Genomic DNA, 15,977 nt, shown 5'->3' on the forward strand with positions numbered 1-15,977 from the left:
CCATCATCATGGAACACATGGCTAATCTGTCCAATAATAACAACTCCATATTATTTTATTGTAGAGCTATATATTTTAAGCACTGCTCTTCATGGTTATAGGGGAAACCATTTTCTGATCCTGATGTAATAAGAATATGTAAGTTCTTAATATTTTCAGAGAGAGAGGAGGGCTGGGAAAAATACATGGGATAATGCAGCTGAGAGTGATAGGGTGGCAGTGGGACTATTGTTTGAGAGAAGATGGCCAGGCAGGGCACCAATGAGAAGCAAAGTCTTAGTTGGGGTCCTGGAGAGTTAAAAAGCTAGCTCTCCAGGTAAGATGTTAGAAAAAGTGGACTGCTTTTCCTCACTCCTAAGTTTTTAGAAGAACTGGCACTAACTATTATTAGGAGAATAAATTTGTTACCCTAATTGGAGGCTGAAATTCTAAACACTTAATACTCAAAGTGTTGTCTGAGGTCTAGCAAGTGTCAGCATCACCTGGGAGCTTGATAGGCATGCAACCTCTCAGCTCTGCTCTAGATCTAATTGGTCAGAAATGGCAGTAACCATTAACAGTAACCAGTAACAATTTCATAAGCTCTGAACTAATCAGCTTGGCTCAGACTTTGAAGCTGTCTCAACCAAGCTTGCACTCGATCAGCCATTCATTTCTGTTTGTTTCACAAGTTATCTGAGAAATCTGAGAATCAGAGGAAGGAAGAGGTTGCCATTTTTTTCTACATGTGTGGGTGAGAGGTGTAGTGTCAACATCTTATAGAAGAGAAAGTACAAAGGCTCTTATGTAGGCCAAGCTGAATTATGAATGAAAGAAACAGATAAACCAAGGCTAAGCCATTCAAATTTTATTCTTATTGAAATGGTAGCCTTTGAAGGGTTTTAAACAAGGAGGTGCTATAATTGAAAATCTGAAGAGAGGATTCTGGGTGCTATGTGGAGGATGGGCTATAACTAAGCAAGAATGAAAGAAGCTGGCACAGTTAGGAGACTACAGAAGTGAGCCAAGGATAACTGAGGAAGATGAACTGAGGTGGCAGTGGTAGAGTGAGAAGTGGTCGTATTCTAGACACATCTTGGAAGAAGAGTTGGTCAGACTTATGTATGGAATATGGAAGAGCAGTTAAGAAATAGGGTGGGGGCTCAAATAATCAGTGAGTACCTCGTGGAGCATGCAGGTGGGCACCCTACCCATACTGCCCCCATATCCCAGGGCTGACCCCCAGGGGGGGCTGACTGAAATACAAAGTAAGTCATAAATGATACAACCCCTATGGTTGATAGATAAGGCCAGTACATCCAGTTCCTGTTTCTCTATTCCTCACTATTGGATTCTAACCTGTTCTTCCTTGAAAAGAAAAATATCACAGCAATGGATTTCATTGATTTAAGGAGAAGGGAAATTAATACTAATTTATAAACCAAACAAACACTACTTCAGGCAAATACTTTAGACAAATACTGAAAAGTCCAGGTTTAAAAAATAAAACCCTGAATATCCAAGATAACTTACTCATACAGTCAATGTTTGGCAATAAGAAATAGATTGCGGGTCACTAGACTTCTAAACGTTTCAGGAAATAGTTGGTGCCTTATTACTAAAGCGAATTGAGCTGAACTAACCTTGCCCTGGAAATCAACTGTTAAGCCTCTAGAAAGGCCAGTGGTTAATGAGTTCTCCTTCAACTCTGCTTTTGAACTCCATCTTCATTCATAACAGGAAAACATAATTCTAGAAGGAGAAGCCATTCCGGATCAGTAATAAATCATTTTCACATATAAGAGACAATGCAGTCCTCTTGGAAAAGTCACCATGCTACTTTGGGGGACTTCCAATTGGAATATTCTAGAAAACAAAATTGTAACGACTCATTATGATAGGGATTCAGTCTTTCTTTTCAAAGGTCTTCCCCCCCAGTCTGCCTAGGACTGGCAAAACAGGCCTTCCAACCACCCCCAGCCTGCCTTCTTACTCTCTCTTCTATGACTGAAACCCAAATATTTCTCCTATTATGGTTAAGCTATTTTTATATATGTTTTGTACCCAAATTCAGCAGAGGGTTGACAAAGAGCAAGGTACATTCCAGGCAGTGTCTTTTAAATAGAATTCTATTTTCAGGTTCCAGGATATGAAATGGTTGCTTTAGAATTTATGACTTTGATACTGGTATTTCCCTCTGTGTATGTGCTTCTGAGGATTCCTCCTGACCACTCCAGGAGGCGGCTGGCTCAACTCATTACAGCCCTGTGAGAAAGGGATTGAGGGCTGTGATTTTACCATCAAAGGGGCAAATTCCTTTATCTTATTCTAAAGCCAATTATTTTACAAATTAGATCTACTGCTTACATAATATGCCATGGTGAGAACTTATGGACAGGTGGAAAGAAAGCCATCCCTACTTCTCCAAGCCTAGGCCTATGTATCCAATTTTTTTTTTTTTTTGTATTGGGGATTGAACCCCATGGCACTTAACTACTGAGCCACATCCCCAGACCTTTTCTTACAATATTTTATTTAGTGACAGGGTCTAAGTTGCTTAGTGCCTTGCTAAGTTGCAGAGGCTGACTTTGAACTCCTGATCCTTCTGCCTCAGCCTTCTGAGCCACTGGGATTAGAGGTGTGTGCCACCATGCTCAGCAGGATCATTTTCTTGTTGGTAAGAACATGAGTGCTAGGGTCGGAAGGCCAGGATTCTTACTCCACATGGCTGCCTGTCAGAGTCTGGGTGACTCAGCAGTTTTTCAAGGTCTCAGTTTCCCTGTTTACCCTATGGCAATGATTCCCAAATTAGCCACCTAGGATTTACATGTAACAGTTTTATTGAGATGCAATTCATATACCATATAATTCACTCATTTACGGAAGTAAATGTGTACAATTCAATGGTTTTTCATCTGTTCACCCATTTTCAAACATTTTCACTGCTGTCTGGGGGTCTTCTGGAAAATTCCAAAGCACTGGCAATACTTGGCATCAATTAAATCTTAGTCCCTGGCCTGGGGTGGTGGTGGGAGAACAAAGGCATGAGTGAGTTTGTGATGCTCCTCAGGTAATTTCAACGTGCAGGTAAGTTTTGGAAATAATGCTACACAGGGTCACTGTGAGGACTACACAGAAAATAAACTCAGAAATGAAGAAATGGGAGCTCCTCCACACAAAGACAGGCTTGTATAATTGTCACTAAAGAAGTAATGGGGATAATCATCCTGAGGAAGAAGATAATGGGAAGGGCTGTGTAAAAAATTACACCAGAACTTTTATAACTAGACTAAAATCGTGAATTTTTAATACATTTACAGATACAGTATACTCTGTGTCTAAGATGGCGACAAGAGCATTAGGATAGAAAAGGCAGTGGAAACCTACAACTTATCAAACTTCAAGTAGTTACCAAACTTCTTAAAAAGCTCCTGGCTAGCCTTCAGGATACTATTCAAGTGCACTCCTTTATAAATCTTCTCCCACAGAGTTCACTCTGCATACTGCATAATACAGCACTTACTACTAGTATGGTGTTTATGTGGTAGTTGATCTTCCTCACTAGAAAGAGAGCTCTTTCATGGCAGGAAAACCTACCTAAATACAAAAATTAGCCCAAGGGGGGGGGGGGAATAGCCCATGAGCCTAGCACATGTTTTGACATAGTAGCTGAATATTTGTTGGAATGAACCACAATGATTTACAAACATGGCCAACTCAAGAAAGAAGAAAAAAGGTTTTGTTCCAAAGATCTCAGAATATACTTAGTGGCCACTCTAGCTCATAGAAGCCTGGCAAGTAAGACCTGCAATTTTGCTCTAAAAGGCACATCCTGAGGAGCAAAGCTTTGGGTTCTTAATAACTCCAGTGAATAAATGCACACCCACAGGCTATTATTAAGAACACTGAATGATGTATTACTCACATTGAGATCAAGAAAAAAAATCGTCATCCAGGGGAAAAAGATTAATTAATATCAATTAATTTTCTTTTACGGGAGCAGATTATGCACAAGTCTTTAGGCTTCTAGGGAGAATGTGAGCAATCTTTACAGTACACAGGAATTTGCATATACTCTGGGAGCAAAAAATGGGTCCCCATATTGGTTACCTGGGATATATTCAAAATGAAGAACAAAGGACAGTGGCATTTCTGTTCCTATAGAGTTATGGGGGCCTGAATGAAAGGCAGGCTTTAGAGGGAATAGAGAAAGCTTATGGATTCAAGAGAAACTAAATTATAATTACAATAGAGCTAGGTGGTTATACAATATGCAATACTATTAAGTACACTCTCTGGTAAAGAGTGTCCTTTGAAAAACAAAATGCAGGAAAGATCATAAAGCAAGTTAAAGAAAGCTATTAGGTAAAGTCCATCAGAGGAAGGTCTCCCTTTCCTTAGTCTCTTCCTTCAAGTACAAAATAATGACGTTTGATTTCTAGCACAGGAACAGAATATAAGAGACTCACTATACAGTAAACTTGGGCACATCATTTCTTTGGTCTTTGCTTCTCATTTTTAACATAAAGGCTTAGACCAAGATAGTGTTTCCCAAGTTTGTTCTGGAAGATTTAACAGGTATTACCTGAGGAAAATGTTCCATGTTTAAATAGATTTGGGAAGGGGTGGGAGAATCTAAAGACACAGGTTTCTTCATTTCAGCATTTGGCTAGAAGTTAACTATATTAACGTTGATTTCCAAGAAAAGAATATAATTTGCAGAATTTGCCAATCTCCAAATTCTTTTGGGACAAACCATATCAAGTGACTAGTGTTATGCTGAACACACATTAGAGAATTCTGGATTATACAGATCTTGCAAGTCCCTTTCAGTGTTTACAGTATATAGATTATAAACTATAGTCATTTGCAAACACCACTAAATTACACACCAATAGCCAATTGACTAAGTTAATAATTAGCACTTGGGCAGAAAGTAGATGCAAAATCTTCAATCTCAAACCAATACAATCAGTAACTGGCATTCTTCTCTGCATATATATTTGTAAACTTCCTTATTTTAATCATTCCAAACTCGAATCGGTGGGCTAGATTCACTCTGTATTTCATCATTAATATTAATTTTATTTATTGAATATATCCATCACATTCTAGCCTCTAGGCATGTTTATAAATAGGCCAGGAGGAAAAAAAAAGAGACTGTTGATAACAATAAAAACCCACAGCCAATATTGTTAAAAGACACCCCCACACACACACACACATACACACACACACACACACACCCTGTATGACATCCTGGTATCCAAATTGTATACTCTAGCAGGACTGTGTGCAAACTAAGCTCTGTGATTTCTCTTCCTACCTGCTGAAGCACTTCTACTACCTAAAATCCCCTAAACATGGCCCACTCATGGAAAGGGTCAAATCCATCATACTGATCCTTTGGACTCAAGTCCAAAGTCTCTTTCATAACACAGTGCAAAAAGAACCTAACTCTGGCTGGAGAAATGTAAAAAGTAAAGTAGCCATTGAATAACAATCTCAGACCAGGTGGTCAATGACTACAGGATTTAATCCTGTAGTAAACCACCATAAACCAGGGGCCTCTCTCAAGGCAGTATGCATGTTATAAGCATTTTTTCCCCATCTTCTTTTCATCCCCACAAGGTAACTCCAATTATCTGCTATTTTGGATTGATAAAATTGAGACCCCAAAAAGTTGAATTCCCCAAATCCCACCACTATTAAGTGGCAGGACCCAGACCTGCACCGGGATCTGTCCAAGGACAAAGCTCAAGCTCTTCACCAGAACTGCCTAATCTGGGGCCAGGAAACCTGGACCCAAGAAGGCTAAGCCATTTGCACAGTTATAAGTGACAGGAACCAAAATCATGAAGCTACCACAATGTACTGCCCAGAATTGTATGGGCCATTTCCTCTCAACAAATGTCCCCTCAGGAAATTCCAGGGACATATGAGCATTTCCCTTAGTACTTTTTCCTCTGCAGAAGTGCTCATCTTTTGCATTTGAATTTCTGCTGAAAAATATACTCTGTGCACCAATGTCCCACCTCCGACACTTTTTCTCCCTGTCTCAAGATCTATAATGGGTACAGGAAGGAGAATCTCAAATACTGTAAAAGTTTGCTTGCAAGACTTGTGTCCCTCCCAGCAACCTGCTCTGAGGACTTTTGCTCCTTGGACCTAAAGTTTTCTGCTTTTCCTGAGCCTAGGACTGACCTGCAGGATCCAGAGAAGCTCAAGCAAGCAAGAGAAGACTCAAAAGGCGCTCTGTTTGCTGCTGCTACTCCCGGAAATAAAGCAAAGGGCAGCTGCCTCAATTAAAGTCCACGTGGGGAGGGGAAAGGCGAGGAAGAACTCTCATCACTAGGATTCTGACCTTTCTCCCTCCAGAGAGAGAGAAGCAAAGGCTCTCCTGTTGCTGATAATTCACTGCTTGTTCATTTGTTTTGTGAGCTTTTGACTGTTGTGTTCTGCCTCCCAACTGAAAATTGACCACAGCAGTTGGGCAAGTCAGGAAAAGCCAGGAGTCTGGGAGCTGTCCAAGACATTCCCAGCCCCCTCCTGTTCTTCTGACCTTTGCTTTCACACTTTCTCCTCTCTCCCTCCCTTCCACACAGAAATAAGAGAAGGGACTTCAGCAAAGCAAAATAAGCGCGTGACTTACAAATGGTTAGGTACATCCCTCCATCTCCTTCCCCCTCTTGTCTTTCACTCCAGCTCTTCCACTGATTTTGAGCCCAGCTCAGAAAAGCAGCAACTGTGGCTGCGTCCACCTAAATGAGTATCACCTGTGTGCCATCTGGTAATGCGCTACAGCTGAGGCAGCCATTAGCCACAGGTGAAAAGGATGCATTGTGGAGCTCCTGTCCGTTCTAGATTCTCCCCGTGGCCCCTTAAGAAGCATAAGCTGGGAATGACGGCAACTTCTTGATTGGGGAGAGCCCATCCTTGAACAACAATTTCTATGTTGACTATGCCCTGGTCCACTTTATTTCTGTGGAAACAGAGGGCTTACTTAAGTGTGACCCTCCCCGACCGCCCCATTCTGGAGTTAAAAACAAAGCTCCAGGGGATGGGGCTGAGGCTTAGTGGTAGAGCACTTGCCTTGCACATGTAAGGCACTGGGTTCGATCCTCAGCACCACATAAAAACAAATGAAGATATTGTGTCCATCTACAACTAAAAGAATATTTTTTAAAAGGTTAAAAAAAAAAAGAAAAAGCTCCATCTGTTGGCCCACAGAGTGCTTCTTGCTCATCTCCCGTTCCTTCCACCTGCCAGGGTAAGAAAATTCAGTGCGGACATTGCAAGCCTTGCCACAACTCCATCTTCCTCCCAGACAGCATTGGTTGCTACCTCTCCAGTTGTCTATGATGGCCCTTTTCACACAGTGTTCCCCTTATTTAATGTGCTTCTTTCATCAGGTGATTGTGAGCTTCTTGAAGTTGCCTACATTGCTTTTCTCCATCTTGATAGCTCCAACAGTAGAGATGACAGACAAAAGCATTTCAAATAATAAACAGCAAAATACGTGGCTGAAGGACAATTTTTTTTTGAGAAAGAGAGAGAGAGAATTTTTTAATATTTATTTTTTAGTTTTTGGTGGACACAACATCTTTATTTTATTTTTATGTGGTGCTGAGGATCGAATTCCAGCACCCTGTGCTTGCCAGGCGAGCGCGTTTCCGCTTGAGCCACATCCCCAGCCCAAGGACAAATTTTTTAAATGTTAATTTACAGACCTTACCATCTTCTAGGTAAGACAAGATACTCAGGGAAACATGAGACAAGGCAGTAAGTAATGAGGTTCAGAATAAGAGGTGAAGGAGGAAGGGTTCTCAGGACTTGCCTAAGAAAGAAGACAGCAGGTAGTCAGGAACACGCCTGAGTCTGATGTGTGCAAGTGCTGAGACAGTGATGAGAAAAGTGTGTTGGGGGAAATAATATTTATGTCCAAAATGTCCTAAAATAGGAAAATCAGAAATGTGGGCTGAGGTCTTGATGCCAGAGACTTCTAATACCAAACAAAAGACAAAAGTTTTTTCCCCCATAGATATTAGAGAAAGGTACACAAAGAAAATTCACCTGGTGAGACAGTCTAGGGAGACTGCTGTGGTCAGCAACCCATGGCATGGAGATGCATCAAAGACTGTAGAAACAGATTTACTTAGTGGTATATGCAACTCTCAATAGTTATACAATACATCCATGTAAAACTATGAAAGAGATGAGAAGACCACAGCATAAAAGGAAACTAACCTTTATAGGGAGCAACAGACACAGAATTCACAAATGGGATGTTACAGATGTAAATTCTAAGTCTTAGAGAAATGCAAAAACATATAGCACTTTTAAGTTGAGAACAAGTTGTTCATCCAGCAGAAAACAGAATACATTTCCAATGAATGTTATAGTTTGGATCTGGAATGTCCCCTAAAGCCTTGGTCCCCAGTACAGCACTTTCTAGAAATGGGGCTTTTAGAAAATGATTGGATCATGGAGGCTCTGACCTAATCAGTGGATGAATCCACTTGATGGTTTAATAATTTGAATGGACCACTTGCAGTTGGTAGAACTGTAGGCAGGTGGGCAGGGTTGGAGGAAGTAAGTCACAGGGGTGTGCCCTGGCCCCTTCCTCTCTCTCTATCCTGACTACCATACCTTCCACCATGAAGTTCCAAAAGCAATGGAGAAGGCCAAGTGTGGACTGGAATCTGTAAAACCAGGAGCTAAAGTGGGAATTTTGCCTCCTTTAAGTTATTCCTGTTGGGTATTTTGGTCACAGTAATGTAAAGCGGAATAACCCAATAGTACACATGAATGGTTTGAGTGAAGGTACAGGCAATGTCAAAGGCACAGTGAGAGATGGAGGGGCACCAAAGCAAAGGGCCATGAAAACTGCAAAATCAGTGTAAGACTCAAGTCGGTCACTGGAAGTTAAGAGTATGATTGGCAAAATTAAAAAATATATATAAGAAGTGAATGGCCAGGTACAGAAAATTTCCTAGAGCAAAAAGATAGGGAGATGGAAAATATGAGAGAAACATCAGGCAGCAATGAAGAGGGGTCCCAGAGAGAGCTCTGTGATTGCTAAACGCCCAGGGTCTGGTGTCTGGGAATGCTCTGGGGAAAAACACAAGCCAAAGGAAGAAATGAAACCTGATAATTCTTTAGGATTCAATAACATGTAATGATAAAACAGTTCCTTTCCCCCCCGAATCCTTGGAGCATAAAGAAATCTGGGACAATCTGTTCCCTTACCACATCAGAAAAGCCGCTTTTAGTTTCAAAAGGTCTATAGTGAAACACAATTCCATGACGTTAATCAATTTATTGCAATTGAGAGCGAAGCATAAATGAAAGTTCCCTATTTTGGAAAAGGCCATGAAAATGTGAAGATGTTATTATTTCCAAGCTGAGAGGAGAGGTGAGATTCTCTGCCTGGCACATTTCAGAAAGCTTCAATCAGCCAGGGCAGGGGAATAGATTTAAAATAGAAAAGTAATGGGAAAAGGGCTTGCGACGTAACAGAGATGGTGGCTGATGAAAACCTATCCCTCTGGAGCCGGTTCTATGAATACACATTTTACCAGGCAGTTTGGAAAGTCTGAAAGCGTGTAGTCCTACTCATTTCCCACAGCATCTTGGTCTAATTGCATATCTGTACACACACACACACACACACACACACACACACAGGTCTCATCCATTGATATAGATAACAACATATTTAACTTGTAGATCCCTATCTGAAAATAAAGATCTAAATATGGAAAAAACATCTGTATGCTGTTTTTTTAAAAAAATGTAGGAATATTGACATATATAACATCTTATTCATTGAGTCATTCACTTATTCAACAAGTATATATTGGGCATTATCCTGTCACCAGGACAGAGTTTGGCACAAAATGGTTCAGTTCCCACCAAATGAACACGGAGAGAATTCAGGGAGCAAGCTCTCAGAGGGCAAATTTAAGAAATGCATTTTAGTAGCAATTTGAGAAACCAAGTATACATATTTCCCAAATCTTTAGAAGCTACCCATATTCCTCTCCCCTTAACTCATAAAAAAAACAGAAACAAGTTAATGCCTATGACTGCCCCATAACTATCTAAATTATGAATGTTTAGGTGGAAGTGCAGAAATATTTTAATAGAGGTACACTAAGATAATAAAACTCTTAATGAAATGTAGCCAATGTTGCATTGAATCTGATGGCAGAGCCTGCTTTCAAATTACCTAAAAACTTGAATATGTAAAAAAAAATAGCATTCACTTTTCTCATTAAAAATTTATAAGATATGTAAATTTGGTTAGAAAACTTTGTTATTTATTTCAATTAAATGGGCATATGTCATTATCCAGCTACCTCAGGACATTTATAAAAACAAGATGTCATCTTAATGACATTAGCTTTAGAGTGACATTGGAATCATCAGCCACTATGAAAACAAACTTCAATTTTCCTGCTTTCCCCTAATAATATATAAAGTATTCAATTGCTCTAATAATTCCAGTTGACTCCAGTTTCATAGTAAGCTCTTCAAAAAAGGTTACAGGTATACTTTAAGTTCCCAAAGTCCTAAGACTGAGCATATCTAACTTATTCTGGATGGCTCCAGCTCAACCTCATGCACTAAGGGGTAAGATGGTGAAAAGTGGCCAACCTGTCTTCCAAACCTATTTCTGAACCCCAGCATAGGAAACAGACATTTAAATACACAGAAAGGAATGAAGAACTGTAGTGATTTTAAAGTATCCAATTGCTAAATATTTCCATTACCTGTCCTTTGTAATTCAGGCTATAGTTTAATATGGATAAAAAGATTTTATTCTTAAAAATTACCTGCACGTTTTCTTTTGCTGGAAATTAACCAATTTGGTTTATATCATATGGGAAATACATTTTTTTCATGAGAAGGAAAGATTGTTTAATTGTTTAAGAACAATTTAAGAGAAAACAAGTTCAAAAGTTAATATAAAACAAAATAGCCATGTGATTGATCTTTATATCAATATTCTAAAACTAATGAAGAGAGTCATGAGAAATTTATGTACATGTGCCTATATTTATAAAGACACATTTCAAAATTTCATGTTTTACTATTAGAACGAGCTAATTCCTAATGGCTTCTTTTAATAACATCTTTTTGGACCTGCAGTTAATTACAGATGAAGAAATTAAATATGCCCCAAAAGGAGGTGGTCTTATAATCTGACCTTCACTATTATTTCAAGAGATGCTATCACAGATCCTTGTTTCTGGTTTTGATGCATCTGCAATTATCCTTTCACCTATCACTTGCAATAGAGGGTTGAACACACTTATACAGAAAAATGCCCTGATTGTAAAAATGATGTGTATATTGACTAAGTTAATGCACTGAGGAGAGAATTATTCTCTCCTAGATATGTCAAAGCCAGTGCTTATGGTTAGTTTAAAGTAATACTATATACCCATATTCATACACATACATTATACATACCTGCATTTGCATATGTATACACACATATGCATGCATAAATACATATACATACGTTTATACACATACATATATATCCATACACATACACCCCACACACAGACATGCATATAAAATTGATAGAGTCTGTTAAATTAAATAAACTATTATTACAGCTTGGGAAAATTTGAAATATGGAAATTGAGACTCTCTTATTTGAAAAGGGAAATCTTGGCACATTCTCCTGAGTGGAGAAAGAGGCCTCTTGATGTCAGCCAGCCACTTCAGAGGAACATTAACATCCTGAGATTTCTAGCAAATTAACAGCCCAGGTAACAAAATACAAGAAACTCTGGCCAGTAGCTTACTCACTCAGTTGGATCTGGCGACTACTCCATGTATCCCAACTACACTAAATGGAGCATGAGTCATTTGAGTAATGAGTCAGAAAATGTCTAGCAGCCTCGGTGCAATAGCAAGCGTGATGCTTAAGATAAATTTCAGAGGCATTAGGATGATGTTTTCATCTATGCTCCAGGAAGACCACATCTCCATATCCCTCTCACTCTTCCTCTCCTTCCCTCTTTCTCTCTGATGAACAAAATTTTCTCCCTCTTCCCAAAAGGTGGAAGCTGGGTTCTATGCCACCTCCAGGCTCTTTCCAGCTCTAAAATTTAAAATGTCAGGCAAAAATCACTGAAAGAGGCAAAACCAATATTTTTATAATTTGTGTTCTATCCAAAGTGAGTTTTGTGAAATGCTGCCTAGTGGAGTCGGTGGCCCCCTTAACAGCAGCTTCGTCTTCAAGTACTATATGAGCCTTTGTTATAAAAAAATTTCATAATTAAAAAAAAATTCAAGAATTGAATTTTTGGAGTTTAATAAAATGAATGAATAATCTCCTTTTTCCAATAAAGAAATATATTTGATAATTTTTAAATCACAATGCCTCTAATATTATGATAAAGATTACTACAGAGCTTTGGCTTCTAATCACAGTAACATTTTTAGCTGGTTTTAACCTATTTATTTTCAACTTCCATCTTAATATTGAATCCTATTTTTTCTCTCTCTTAGTGTGTTTCATCTTCTCACCTTCCTGTTGTAGCACAAAGCCAACTATACAATAGTTGGTTCTATTGAATGATACTACACAGTGTAGAACAGTGTAGAATAATGTATAATATATTACTGGATTGAGATGAAAAGCCCTGAGTTCGAGTTTATTTTGGCAACACTTCCTTTCTTGCTAAAGAAGCCACGACTTCCCTGCAACAAGTTTCTTCTGCTAGAGGTTTCATCTCTCCTGACAATTCCCATCAACCAGTCGAGGCTGTTCAGGAAGGGCATTGGTGGGACAGAGTGCCTGACTGATGAATGATACCTACCAAGGGTGAATGGCAGGGGAGTGGTGACAATTTTGCTCTGTGTTTGCCACATTAAAACAGTGCTGCTCAAATGTGCACACATATCACTGGGATCTTTGTAAATTCAGATTCTGTTTCTAGAGATTCTGTGCTGGTGGCTGAGATTCTGTGTTTCTAACAGGATCTCCCAGGTGTTGCTGATGCTGCTGGTTCAGGGACATCACATCAAGTGCTCTTCTCTGTCTTTCTGTCCCTCCCTCGCCCACACACATACACAGACTTTCTTCAGATTTCACTCTGGGAAAAGGTGTTTCCCATATGCCAGGAAAAGAGATAAGCACATGAAATACATTATTTCATTTGATTCTCACCACCTATCCCCAAAAGATGGCTAAAAATTTCCAGGTAAGGAAATAGAGATTTAAAGTGGGTAAGTGATTTGCCAAACATCACAGAGCTGACATGACTCTGGATGAGATCTGAACCCAGGAGGACTAATTCCAGCAACCCTGCTCTTGACCTTTATGATATGTTATTCCACTACCATAGCAACCTTGGTACCAGACACTAGGCTGTTTTACGTCTATTATCTCTTCCCCTTTCCTTAACAACCTTGGCAGGCAGATAGTGTGCTTATTTTTATTTTATAGATAACAAAATTAATCAGCCTGCTTTCAACTGAATAGCAATTCCTATTTAAGTAAATGATTAGATTAATAAAGTATCTGTAATGAACTAAACACAATTTAGCAGCATATATGTGTCTATTTAGTAAACACATAAGAAATATTCTCTTATAAATGTGGACTATATTAATGTGTTTTTGACAGGTGAACCTAAAGACCTCCACAGAGTTTAGCCATGAGGTTATCAAAGTCCAAAATGATTACTGGTCTTAAACGGAATCTGTCAGTGAAATTTACAGTGAGAGAAGTATCAAAGATTAATTTCTTATCACCTTTTACTACCTAAAAGATCCTTCTTTATTAACCAGCTAATGAAATAAGATAGTATCAGTAGATTTCCCTGGAGAGGAGACTCCAGTACAAGCAGCTGACAAGAAATGCTGCATTCTTGAATGCTTCATAGGAGTTTTTTTTTTTTTTTTTTTTGGTTAGTTTGTTTAAAAAGAAGTTTATTTAAAAATCTCAAGGTTTCAAACTGTGATTCTCAATCTTGGCTGCAGGCTGCACCTTGGCATCAAATATATAGAGGAAACTTCTTTCTTTTTCTTTTTCTTTTTTGCAGTGTTGGGCATAGAACCTAGGGGTGCTTTACCACTGAACTACATCCTCAGCACTTTTTATTTTTTATTTTGAGACAGGGTCTTACCTAAATTGCTGAGGCTGGTCTTGAATTTGCAATCCTCTGGCCTCAGCCTCCTGAGTCGCTGGGATTATAGGTATATACCACTGTGCTCAGCTAGAGGACACTTTATTTAAAAAAAATTACAGATGCTTAGGTTCCATCCTAGAGGGGCACAACCCAGGAATCAAGATATTTTTAAGCTCCTTGGCATTGTAATGTGCAACACGGTGGAGAATCATTTGGTTAAACCAATTGTTATTGCATGCCAGGGGGTTCATGATGGTGAAAGGAATGAGGTCTAGCCGGTGATTGCCATCAGAGGTGGGGATTTAGGAGAATATTAGAGTCTTTCTCCCCTGAAGATCTGTTTAAAATTTATTAGCAGGCATATTCTAAGATAAAACATTTGAATAGTCTTAACTGCCAAAATGTTTTTCTCCCCTTACCAGAATTATTTCCACTGGAGGGCAGTCTCCTCTTGGGAAGAAATGAATGGGGACACAACCTTCTAAGTTTAAAATATTAAGACCTAAGTTTAAAACATTGACTAAGGCTGGAATAGTAGCATTAGTTCATTTCAATACAATATCCTGGAGATAAAGTATTTGGGGTAAGAAGAGCTTGTATGACATGTCAAGACATGGTCAAAGTAAATATTTGTTTCTGTTCAAATTAAAAGGATAAAATCTTAACTTGAAAGATAAACACGTACATGTATGGAAGACACTGAGGCATATAAGTACAACAACAACAAATAACTGAGTGTGGTGGCTCCCACCTGAAATCCCAGAAGCTTTCAAGGCTGAAGCAGAAGAATCACAAGTTCAAAGCCAGCCTCAGCAACTTGGCAAGGCCTTAAGCAACTTAGTGAGACCCTGTCTCAAAATAAAAAATAAAAAGTGCTTGAGGATATGGCCCAGTGGCACTGCCAGGTTCAATTCCCCAATCCCAAAAACAACAACGAAGTAATATTCATTATATGCCTACAGTGTGTTCAGATTCTGTACTGATTTAATTATCCTCCCTGAATCTCAGAACAATTCTGTGTTTGATAGGTGAAAAAACTGAAACTAAGAAATTTGTCCACAACCACATATCAAAAAATTGGCTGAGCTTGGACTTGAACCCCAACTGTTTGATTCCAAAACCAACCCTTGTAATCACCCATGACACAGCTTTATGACCCAAGTCAGAAGCAATATGGCCCCTTGTATCAGGAGGCAAGCATCTACCGGAACATATCAACACTAGGAAATGTGAGAAGCTTTCTTAGTATTTGGTTATAAAAGAAAATGAAAGGAAGTGATTTGGGCCAAGTGAAAAATTTGTTATTCATCTTACTGTTTTTTATATTTTAGGAATTTTCACATTTTCCTCTCCATTTTTTATGCAATTCCTTTCAATTTCATTAAGGATGAATTTCACATTCCTATTGCTATGGGCTTCAATCCTTGTACAGGACCTTGAACTAGCTGGTCACATTTTCTCAGAGACTTATTTCCTAGATCAGGGATTGGCAAACATTTTCTGTATAGGACTGGATAATAAACATTTCAGGCTACACAGGCCCCCAGGCTCTGTTGCAACTTCTCAGCTCTCCCGTGGACCACCAAAATAGCCAGAGATGATATGATGATACAGATGGTGGATGGTGTAAATGAAAGGACAAGGCTGTATTCCAATAAAACTTTATTTATGGTCACTAAAACTGGAGTTTCACATCATCTTTATGTGTCACAATTTATTCTTTCAATTTTTTTGTTCTAACCATTCAAAAATGCAAAAAAAAAAAAAAAAGTCCTTAGGCTGCAATCCATCAAAATAGTCATTATTCCTGGTGGGAATAATATAATTATATTATATTCCCTG

The 15,977-nt window shown here is 38.9% G+C and overlaps 1 protein-coding gene across 13 annotated transcripts in view; it reads right to left on the reverse strand.

Moving 5' to 3' along the window:
• Positions 1-15,977, reverse strand: part of Fhit (fragile histidine triad diadenosine triphosphatase) — a 1,420,772-nt gene that overhangs the window by 787,111 nt on the left and 617,684 nt on the right. The window contains exon 1 of one of the 13 annotated variants that reach the window (XM_048801206.1): positions 14,887-15,065. The exons of 11 other annotated variants lie outside the window; for them this stretch is intronic. The gene's annotated coding sequence lies outside the window, so the exon portion shown is untranslated. Of the gene's footprint in view, positions 1-6,183; positions 6,598-14,886; positions 15,066-15,977 lie in introns of those variants that run through there. One more of the 13 variants, XM_048801207.1, reaches the window with a different exon arrangement.

Source organism: Marmota marmota, unplaced genomic scaffold (genome assembly GCF_001458135.2).
Source record: "Marmota marmota marmota unplaced genomic scaffold, marMar, whole genome shotgun sequence".
NCBI classification, from domain to species: domain Eukaryota; kingdom Metazoa; phylum Chordata; class Mammalia; order Rodentia; family Sciuridae; genus Marmota; species Marmota marmota.